Source organism: Lolium rigidum, chromosome 3, assembly GCF_022539505.1.
Source record: "Lolium rigidum isolate FL_2022 chromosome 3, APGP_CSIRO_Lrig_0.1, whole genome shotgun sequence".
Classification (NCBI taxonomy): domain Eukaryota; kingdom Viridiplantae; phylum Streptophyta; class Magnoliopsida; order Poales; family Poaceae; genus Lolium; species Lolium rigidum.
Window position 1 is genome coordinate 118,471,170 of NC_061510.1, and position 9,075 is coordinate 118,480,244.

The 9,075-nt window shown below is 45.7% G+C and overlaps 1 long non-coding RNA gene across 2 annotated transcripts; it reads left to right on the forward strand.

The window, feature by feature from the left end:
• Positions 1 to 2,592: 2,592 nt before the first annotated feature.
• LOC124702225 lies at positions 2,593 to 5,886 on the forward strand. Of its 2 annotated transcripts, none has more exons than XR_007002396.1 (4): positions 2,593 to 3,336; positions 4,240 to 4,343; positions 5,044 to 5,091; positions 5,436 to 5,886. It is a non-coding gene; the product is annotated as an uncharacterized LOC124702225 (long non-coding RNA). The 2 variants fall into 2 exon arrangements; XR_007002397.1 differs by having other exon boundaries at positions 2,593 to 3,314.
• Positions 5,887 to 9,075: the final 3,189 nt, after the last annotated feature.

The following is a 9,075-nucleotide window of genomic DNA, read 5'->3' on the forward strand; positions in this document are numbered from 1 at the left end:
AACGCGATGCGTGCCCGGATCAAGAATGGAAGATCGTCGCAAAACAACCCCACTCACTCGACTGTCGTCGACTGCGATGTGGCGGAGTATACGAAGGTGTCGGGCAAGATCGCCGCGGGGACCTTCACATCTTTCGACACGGAGCCCTAGCCACGCGTGAGTGAAGAAGAGAAATGGCCTGAGTTGGGCCTGCTCGGGCCGCGAAGATGCTTTGAAGTGTCGCGCCCCATGCTCCGGTGCTGCAGGGAGAAATGCGACGCCCCTTTCTGGGGTGCCACACTAATGATCGGTGAGTCCCGCCATGCCAGGCTGGCATAAAAGCAGTCAGCAGATTGCCCTCTTTGTAGCGCTTTGCGAGTGCTATCTATGTTTCCCACCTTATTACCCTCCCTGGCTCGCCATCTTCCACGGCCGCGCGACCTGCGTGAGCAAGAGCGAGCGGTCGATGACTACCGCCGACAGGATTACCTTCCAAGTTAGGCCCGGGGAGGACTTCATCAACATGGAGCTTCCCAAGAAGGCCAAAACGAATGGAAGAAGTATTGGTTCTACGCGTTGGAGACGACATCCGAAGGCGAGCTGGCGATTCCGCAGTACTCGTCGGAGCCGAGTACGCCTAGGCGTCTCTCCATTAGGTCACTGCCCCCGAAGAAGGCCTCAATCGTGAAGGCGATGCGTGACCGGATCAAGAATGGCCCGGGTTGGGCCTGCCCGGGCCGAGAGGATGCTTGAAAGTGTTGCGCCCCATGCTCCGCGCTACAGAGAGCAATGCAACACCCCTTTATAGGGCGCCACACTAACGATCGGTGGGTCCCGCCAGGCTAGCGGCCCGCAGTGGCGTCCCACCGTTGTTTGCAGCGCCCCGGTTATAGGCGCCGCAGAAAAAGGTTATTTCGTGAAATACTGTCACCCCAAGGTTCATTTCTCGAATATTTTTCGTGAAAGGGTTGTTTTTATCGAATTCCTAGAGATGAGCGAGCGAGAGTGAGTCAGATAAAGCAGGGAAGCCAAGATAGCCACGCGTGAGGGAAAAAGAGAAATGACCCGGATTGGGCTGAGAAGATGCTTGAAAGTGTCGCGCTCCACGCTCCGCCGGTACATAGAGCAATGCAACGCCCCTTACAGGGAGACACACTAACGATCGGTGGGTCCCGCCATGCCGAGGCTGACATAAAGCAGCGAAGCCAAGAAAACACCCGCACAACCAAGCCCAAGTGTTTGAAGAATAAATAGAAAAAAAGAACAACAGCTGGATTCTCCCCACTTGTCATTGGGTTAAGGGCCCACACGACCAAGCCCGGAAGGCAGGCTGTTAATTCCTGCTCCCCACTTGTCATTGGGTAAGAGCCCACACGACCAAGCCCAGCAGGAATGCCCCCTCAACATCTGGGTTACAAGTTCGCGCCACCGAACTCGGCGAGTACTGGTGCCAAACTTCGCTATATAAACCGGTCGTAATGCTCCTAAGCATGTCTAACAGGCCCCGTATAACCCGCCCACCCCGTAAAATTCCGGCGACATACGGGGCAGGCGCGGTTTGGGCCGTCTAGCAGGCCCCGTATTCGGGCCGCCCCGTTTCGGCGGAATACGGGGCCCGGAAATCGGCCCCGTCGCCCCGTACATATAGTGGGCGCGAGGTGCGAGTGAGGGGTTAACCCCTCACTCGCAACCCTAGCTCCGCCGCGCGCCGCCGCCTCCTCCTCCTGCTCCGGCGAGCAATTAGCCGCTCCCCGCCACGCATTCCACCCCAAAAGCTAGGATGGACTCCCGCCGCCGCGAGTAGGTCCTCGCCGGCGAGCGGATCGAGCGATCCCGCTCGCCGGACACCGTAGAGGAAGCGTGGCGGGCTGAAGTGCAAACTCTCGGCCGCCGGCGGCCGTCGCGGCGGCTCGCAAGTACGCCGGCGCGGCTGTACGTGCCGGACCCCGCTCCGCGAGTTCGCCGCGGGTGGGCGGTGGTACAAGCGAGGACCCGCCGCTCAAGCCGATGAGCGGCGAGGCGTTCGAGAAATGGCGCGCGCGGTGGGCGCGCGACCGCGCGGCGTTGGCGGAATGGAGGGCGACCATCGGCAGCGGCGGCGGCGGCGGAGGAAGCGGAGGCGGCGAGGAGGAAGCGGCGGCGGCGGAAGAGGAGGAAGAGGAGGCGGCCTACCGCCGTGCGGTCGCCTTGTCCGAGGCGGATGCCGCCGAGAAAGCGGCGGCGGAGCGAGAGGAGGAGGCGGCGGCCATCGCCGCCGTCCCGGGAGTTCGAGGCGCGGCAGGCGCGGGAGGCCCGGGAGGCGCGGGAGGAGGCGGCGAGGATCGCCTTCATCCCCTACGTCATCTCGGGACGAGTAGAGGTAGGTTAAGTAGCATGATCCGTAGTACGATCCGTAGTATATGATCAAAATGTGTGTATGCTCCCTACTATGATCAATGAAGATGAACTTCCCGGGGTTTTAATTTTTGAAAATACGGGCGAAATACGGGGTCTGCTAGACGGCATGGCTCGAAATGGAGCAGTTTTTCGATACGGGGCGAAATTAGAGCCTTATACGGGGCAGCGAAATACGGGGCCTGTTAGACATGCTCTAATGTTTCGAGGTGGGACTAAACTACCAGTGCCGAACATTTACGGTGCCGTCCAATATGCCGTGCCGTGCCGTTCTGATTCCTCTTCCATCCTCCTTCTCTCCCTCGATCCTTCTTCCGCTGATCGATCCTCTGCTGTTCCTCTCAATTTACCCAGCTTTTGTTCTCCCAATCAAATTCAACCCACCCGCGGCCCAATCAGTTATCCCCTTCTGTTCGACGCTCCACATCTTGATTCCATCCTCTGATTCAGGCCGCCACCAGCTCCTCCACTCCCTGATCCGCCGGATCTGCTCCTGTTCAAATCTATCAAGCAATTGCATCCCTCTCCAAGTGACCGACAGTCGTGCGGGTGCGGTTGTTGCTCTTTCCTCACGCTCGTGCTGGTGCCGCACGGCGGTGCCGCCCCGGCTGATGCATTGGTGAAAGGCATCCTCATCCCTCTCCAAGATACAGGCTGCGACGCCAGCCGCGAGGGCAGCACCGCTGCTATGAAATTCGTCCGCGCAGAAACCGCATTTGTTCGTTACTTTATAGCAATCTTTCACTCGTCATGTCCTAACAATGACAGCTCATTTTTTAGCACTTCTTGTCCACAGGATGCAGATGAGTTCACCAATTCTATTACAGGCAAGTAGGAGGTTTGGGAGATCCTCAAACCAATGAGGAGACTTGCATCTCCTGGCCCTGATTGTTTTCTACACCTCAGCTTGGAGCTGGATTGGAGATGACGTGACCAACGTGGTAAGAAACTTCTACATCACAGGTATCCTCCTCGCCTCAACGACACAAACATTGCTCTTATCATGTGTTTCACTCTATCCCATAAACAACGGGCATCTTGTGTTTCTGGTTCTATGTTTAGTATACCTCAGTGGCTCAGCCTGAATCATCTCATGCTTAAGTCAAGCAAACTCCATTCCGCTGGTGCTTGTAAGGAGAGGGGGAGCACCTTGGTTTTGAGGAAGAGATTTAACAGTAGGGCTAACTTTGCCAGCATCCCCTCTAGTGATGTATGGGGAGGTGGCCCAGACCAACCTAAGGCTGTGTTCACTATTATAAGAATTTTCACCATGAGGCAGAATTACCCAGTGTATTTTCTGCTTATATGGACAGGCTGTTTTCTCTGAAAGAAACATATATATACTGGAGTCCTGCCTCTTATTAAAGAAAGGAGCAGAGTGTAGTAATACAACTTTTGTACGCGAAAAATGAAATTATTATCAATACATGCTCTGTTTCAACATTCCAAATGACCCAGCAAATTGCAGCCCAGACGTACCACGTAAAACTGCTCTCCAAACTTCAATGCATAAAGGGGCGAACCCAAGCAAAATATTTTGACATAGATAAATGATATGAATTTTACTTTTCAGTCAGGATTGGGGCATGGATATATATTAATTTTTGAATGAACTCTGTGTCAGTAAGAACTTCATTCGCCGTATCAACAGTAGAGTTTTTTTTTGACAAACTACAGTAGCCTTGCTACTGCATTTTTTATATATTTTTGGGCTTAATGGTACAAATGTGCAAGAGGGCTGTACAGAAAAGGGCTAACTATAAAAATATAACAGTCTATCTAAATGAATCTATCAATCCATTCTGAAAGAGTTCGTATGATTTGCGGGTAGCTCTGTATTTGATCCATCTCGTTTCCTCTTTGAAGACTGCCTTGGCTGGATAAAGACTTGGAGACTGGCTGTTGAAGATGAAAGCACCTAGTTTTCCAGATTGCATAGGCACGTAAGAGCATAATCTCTATATAGAAAGGTTGGTGTAACCTTTGCTTCATCCTAGATATAGAGTCAATGATTGTCTCATAGAAGGATTGGTTACCCCGTTAGCATTAAGAAGTAGCGTGTGCGCTGTGGTGGTCCATTGAGGTGTGGCACCCAATGCAGTGCAGTTGTGCCACATAACATTTGTGAACCCAAGCAAAATATTTTGACATAGATAAATGATATGAATGTTACTTTTCAGTCAGGATTGGGGCATGGATATATATTAATTTTTGAATGAACTCTGTTTCAGTAAGAACTTCATTTGCCGTATCAACAGTAGAGTTCTTTTGTTGACAAACTACAGTAGCCTTCTACTGCTTTTTTATATTTAAATTTTTTTATGTTTTGTCCAGGAAAATGAAATTTTGTTCTATTGTTAATATTTTGTGAATTTCCGTCCTTTTTCATGTATCTCTGAAGAATCAGTTAAAAGATAGTTGATTACAGTAAAAGAAAACTAGCAAAATGAGAAGATAACTAACTCGTAGTCTGTCTTGAAATTGCACCATGAATCAATCATCACTTGATATGATATGTGAACTGTTTCTCCATGTAAACAATAATATACAGATTAGTGTCAAGCATTCAATTTGTTAACCAGTTTAATGCTTTCATCGTGCATTGCAATTTGTCGACCATTTCAATGCTTTCAAACCACATTCTTATCTTTCTTTCTTCATATACTCTAGGCCATCCCGAATCTGGAATTTTGGATCAGTCTGCCACAAAAAGTTAAGGTAATTTTTAAAAATTGTCTATTCTAAATAGAACATGCGTCTGTGTACGATTGATTCCCGATTGGTTCTTTTTCTCTAATTTACCTGGTATTTTATTCTGTACTTATTTTAATCCCCAGTACAACCAGAATTAATGATACATTGCTAAGACTGTTTCAAGATTAGTCTGTTGTGCAATTACGTATGCATTAAAACAAGTTCCATTACTAATAAGTATCTAAGATGGGGAAATGGTGATTTTGCGGTTTACATAGTGCACCCATTATAAAACTTCAGAGTTAATTTACTATGATAGGACATTTGACAGTCAAGAAATCTGACCTTGTGGCTTCTTATCTGTCCAGAGTGTGTTCCTTCAACAAGAAATCCAAGAATTCGCAGCAGAGATACCAGAGGGCCATATGCCCCTGTAAACCATTGAGAAGTAGAAAATCCGAAGAACAGTATTCGTTGCCATATAGTTAAAAGCATATGTGAACTGGGGTGAAAGCTAGCCATTTGATCTTATGTCAATATGTCAGGTACCATTAATAATAGCCCCTTGTATATTTGTGGTGGAATATCTGATTGACCTATTAATGAGCCAGTGATGACAGTTAAGTCCAGTAGGTCCTTACACTACGTACCTGCAGTGGGTTCCCTTTTACTCATTTTCTCTTTCATTTCCATGATGAAGGGGAAGCTATTTTTCACTATTTACTCACATGAAATTATCAGATTTAGCTCAACGCGAAGTGTACTGGTCCTTGAATTTGGGATCATAAATCCATGATTCGTTATTCAAAGTTGATTGGTCTCTCATTGTTCTTTATGTGACTAATTTAACAGCCATTTTTTTATTCGTAAATGAAATTTGGATGCGATTCGTACAAATATGTAATACCAAATCAAATGCGGTGATATATAATTCATGTTCTGTTTTGTACCTTGAAAAACGGATGTCCAGTAGAATAACTGGCATATGGAGGAAACACGGTGTTTAGATAGGATCTGCACGAAGCATAAATTCAGCACCATGAACAATGGGCTATATTAGGTACTTTGTAAATCACAAAGTAGTTTAACTTATCATCTAAATCTACAAAGCATGATCATGCATTGGACATGATCAACTTATTCCTCACTAATATCTCTTTATTATTCCTCTCCTCACACTCATCTAGATTCTTAGGTTTTATGAGCATTACCAAATTGTAATGATCATAATATTGGCCTCCTCATGAATTACTAGTGAAACATGATTCTCCTCTCCAACATCAAGTATTGGTCAATATACTTAAGTATACACTTTTATCTTGAGCTCTCTTGGATAGGTAGGATTCCTCTAGAGTTTATGGTCATTACCAAGGTGTAATGATCATAACATTGGGCTCCTAGCTAATCACTAATGAAGTAGGTTCTCACTCACCATCTATTGTTGGCTAGGTTAATTAATATTAAGTTCTTAGCTTAAATTTCTCATAACATTAGTTAGTATTAATGACTTACCTCACTTGGATAAGGTTTGAATTTTATCCAAGGGTTATACTCAATGGATGATGTAAAACACATATAGATGATCCTTTCTTTTCTCAGAGGTTTAGTAGGAATGAGTTTGGAGAAATAAGATTGAAATAGTTAAGGTTTGATAAGGAATTAATGTGAATGTCCTTGACATGAGTTCAATATTGTAGTTGGGAATATACCATGTGGATCATGCATGGTAAGATTATTTATTTATTAAAGGGCATGAAAAACATAAGTAAAGAATAGTTTCTTGATTAATTGTGTTCTTTGATTTATAGTTGAACTCATGTGTTGTTGTAAGGAATGTCATGTTGAGACCTTTTATAAGATCTTGTAATTGACCCTTACTTAAGGTGTTGTTATTGTATAGCTAATTCCATTTGATCTAACCCATAGATCAAATCATCTCTACCCAAGACAAGGTTTTAGCAAAGATCACGGTGAAGCTTATAGCGCTTGATTTGATGATCTACTTCAATTCCAGCAAGTCAAGTGAAACTTCAGTTACCGTGACAAGTTTTATTTGGATTTTCTATGCATGAATGCAATGCACACTTTGGTGTTCTCTCATTTTGTAGCCTCTAAACCTGGGATATTACAAGTAACAACTAAGCTTGGGGATGTTTATAGCTCCAAATATCGATGCATTTTAGTATGGATTTTCCACCACCTATCTATTTGTTTCATTGGATTTTGTGTTTCAACTAACGATAATATCATGATCCAAGCGAAACTTTCATATTTGGAGGATCCAAGGACATTTATGGGCTAACTGCAACGAAATAAAGACATTTACTTTTGAGGCCAAATCGATCATGGCGATGCAGGGGCTTTAACGGGTATCGGTACAGGCGGGGCTTACCCGTACCGTCCCCCCGTACGGACCGGCACCGCCTTCGCCTTATCAAACCGAACCTTTTTTGTGAAGGTGAGAGGACGAGAAACAGAAGAAACCAACCACCATTCGCACTAGAGTAGAGGAGATTAGATCTCATCATCAAGATCAGATTACCAACCTCGACTCCATCGACGATCAATCTCATCAAGATAATCACCCCATCCACTACATCCCACTTGTAGTGAGAGAGAGAGATCCATACTTGTAAGATTAGGGATTGAAACCTCTATTTTATTGTGGTTTGTATTTGATTTGATCTTCAACTATTGTGGCTTGCTACGGTAATATCAAGATGAACTCCATTTACTTTGCTATGATATTGATATGTTATCCTCCTCTCATGTGTGAGTAGATCCCATTGGCGTGTGAGATGTAGGGGATTGGTGAGATGTGATGTGCCAATTTTATTCCATCCATTTGTGAACTTATGTTTGAGATTATTTCTTATATGAGTATGAATGTTTATGTGCACCTAATGTTGTTATCTAATTTAAGGGCACAGATAGCATGATCTCAAGAACTCATAAACAAGAACTTGTGTGCTAGTGAATCGGCGACCCCCGAGTGACACAACCGATATCAAAGAGGATCTAGCAATACCCGAGGAATCACAATGAACCACCGAGCTTAAAGATTTACTCTGGTTTAACCACCTTAATAGATGCGTTGACCATGGCTTTGGTAACATACAGAAGGATTATTGGAGGAAGATGAAATTTACCAAGAGGAGTCTTTCTCTCTTACGGGTTGCTTGCCTTCTCAGATATAAATATGAAGAATCATATTCACTTATCACATTTATTCCACCTGGCACATTTACTATCACCATGAAGCGAGTCACCCAGCGCCTACTCTTCCATCTGCAGAAACTTGTTTATTTCCTATTAGTTGTTTATTTTTTATGCACTTTACTTTATTGCACTATCAATACTCCAAAATTTTACTTTCATGCAGTCAATTCACGTAAGACTTGTGACACCTTGGGTGCGACAGAAACACCGCTGATAAACATCCTCCTACGTTTCTTGTTGGGATACGATATAAAAACCGAAAATAATACTTCCACGAAAATATGCACGAATGACCCTATTGTTCTTGCAGGCCATCAATGATCTCCGTCGCCAGCACCCACACCGCTGTGGATGATGAAGCAGGCGGAGAACTTCCGGCCACAGCCATACCCCTGCACCAACAGAAGAAAAATAACGACAACCTCAAGCGGAAGAATCTTCCCGGTGACCAGAAGAACATCGGATCCAACATGGTCGTCATGGCATTCCAACGAGGTCAAGGTGGTGGTAGAGGCCGCGGACATGGTGGCGGAGCCGGTAGGGGCCAGCAGCGCGCTGACAAAGTTATGTCTGCCGAAACCCGCGCTCCCCAAACCTATGAAGAATACAGGGACATGCCGTGCTTGGCTCATATTGATCCGGCAACAGCCAATCCTATCACACAAACCGCAATTGCAAATGGGTCAACGATCTTAAGTCGGATCCAGAAGCGGGATACAAGCGTGCAAGGAAGCATCGTTCACGTGGCAAGTGAGACAAAGGCAAGAACAAATATAAGGACGAGGAAAG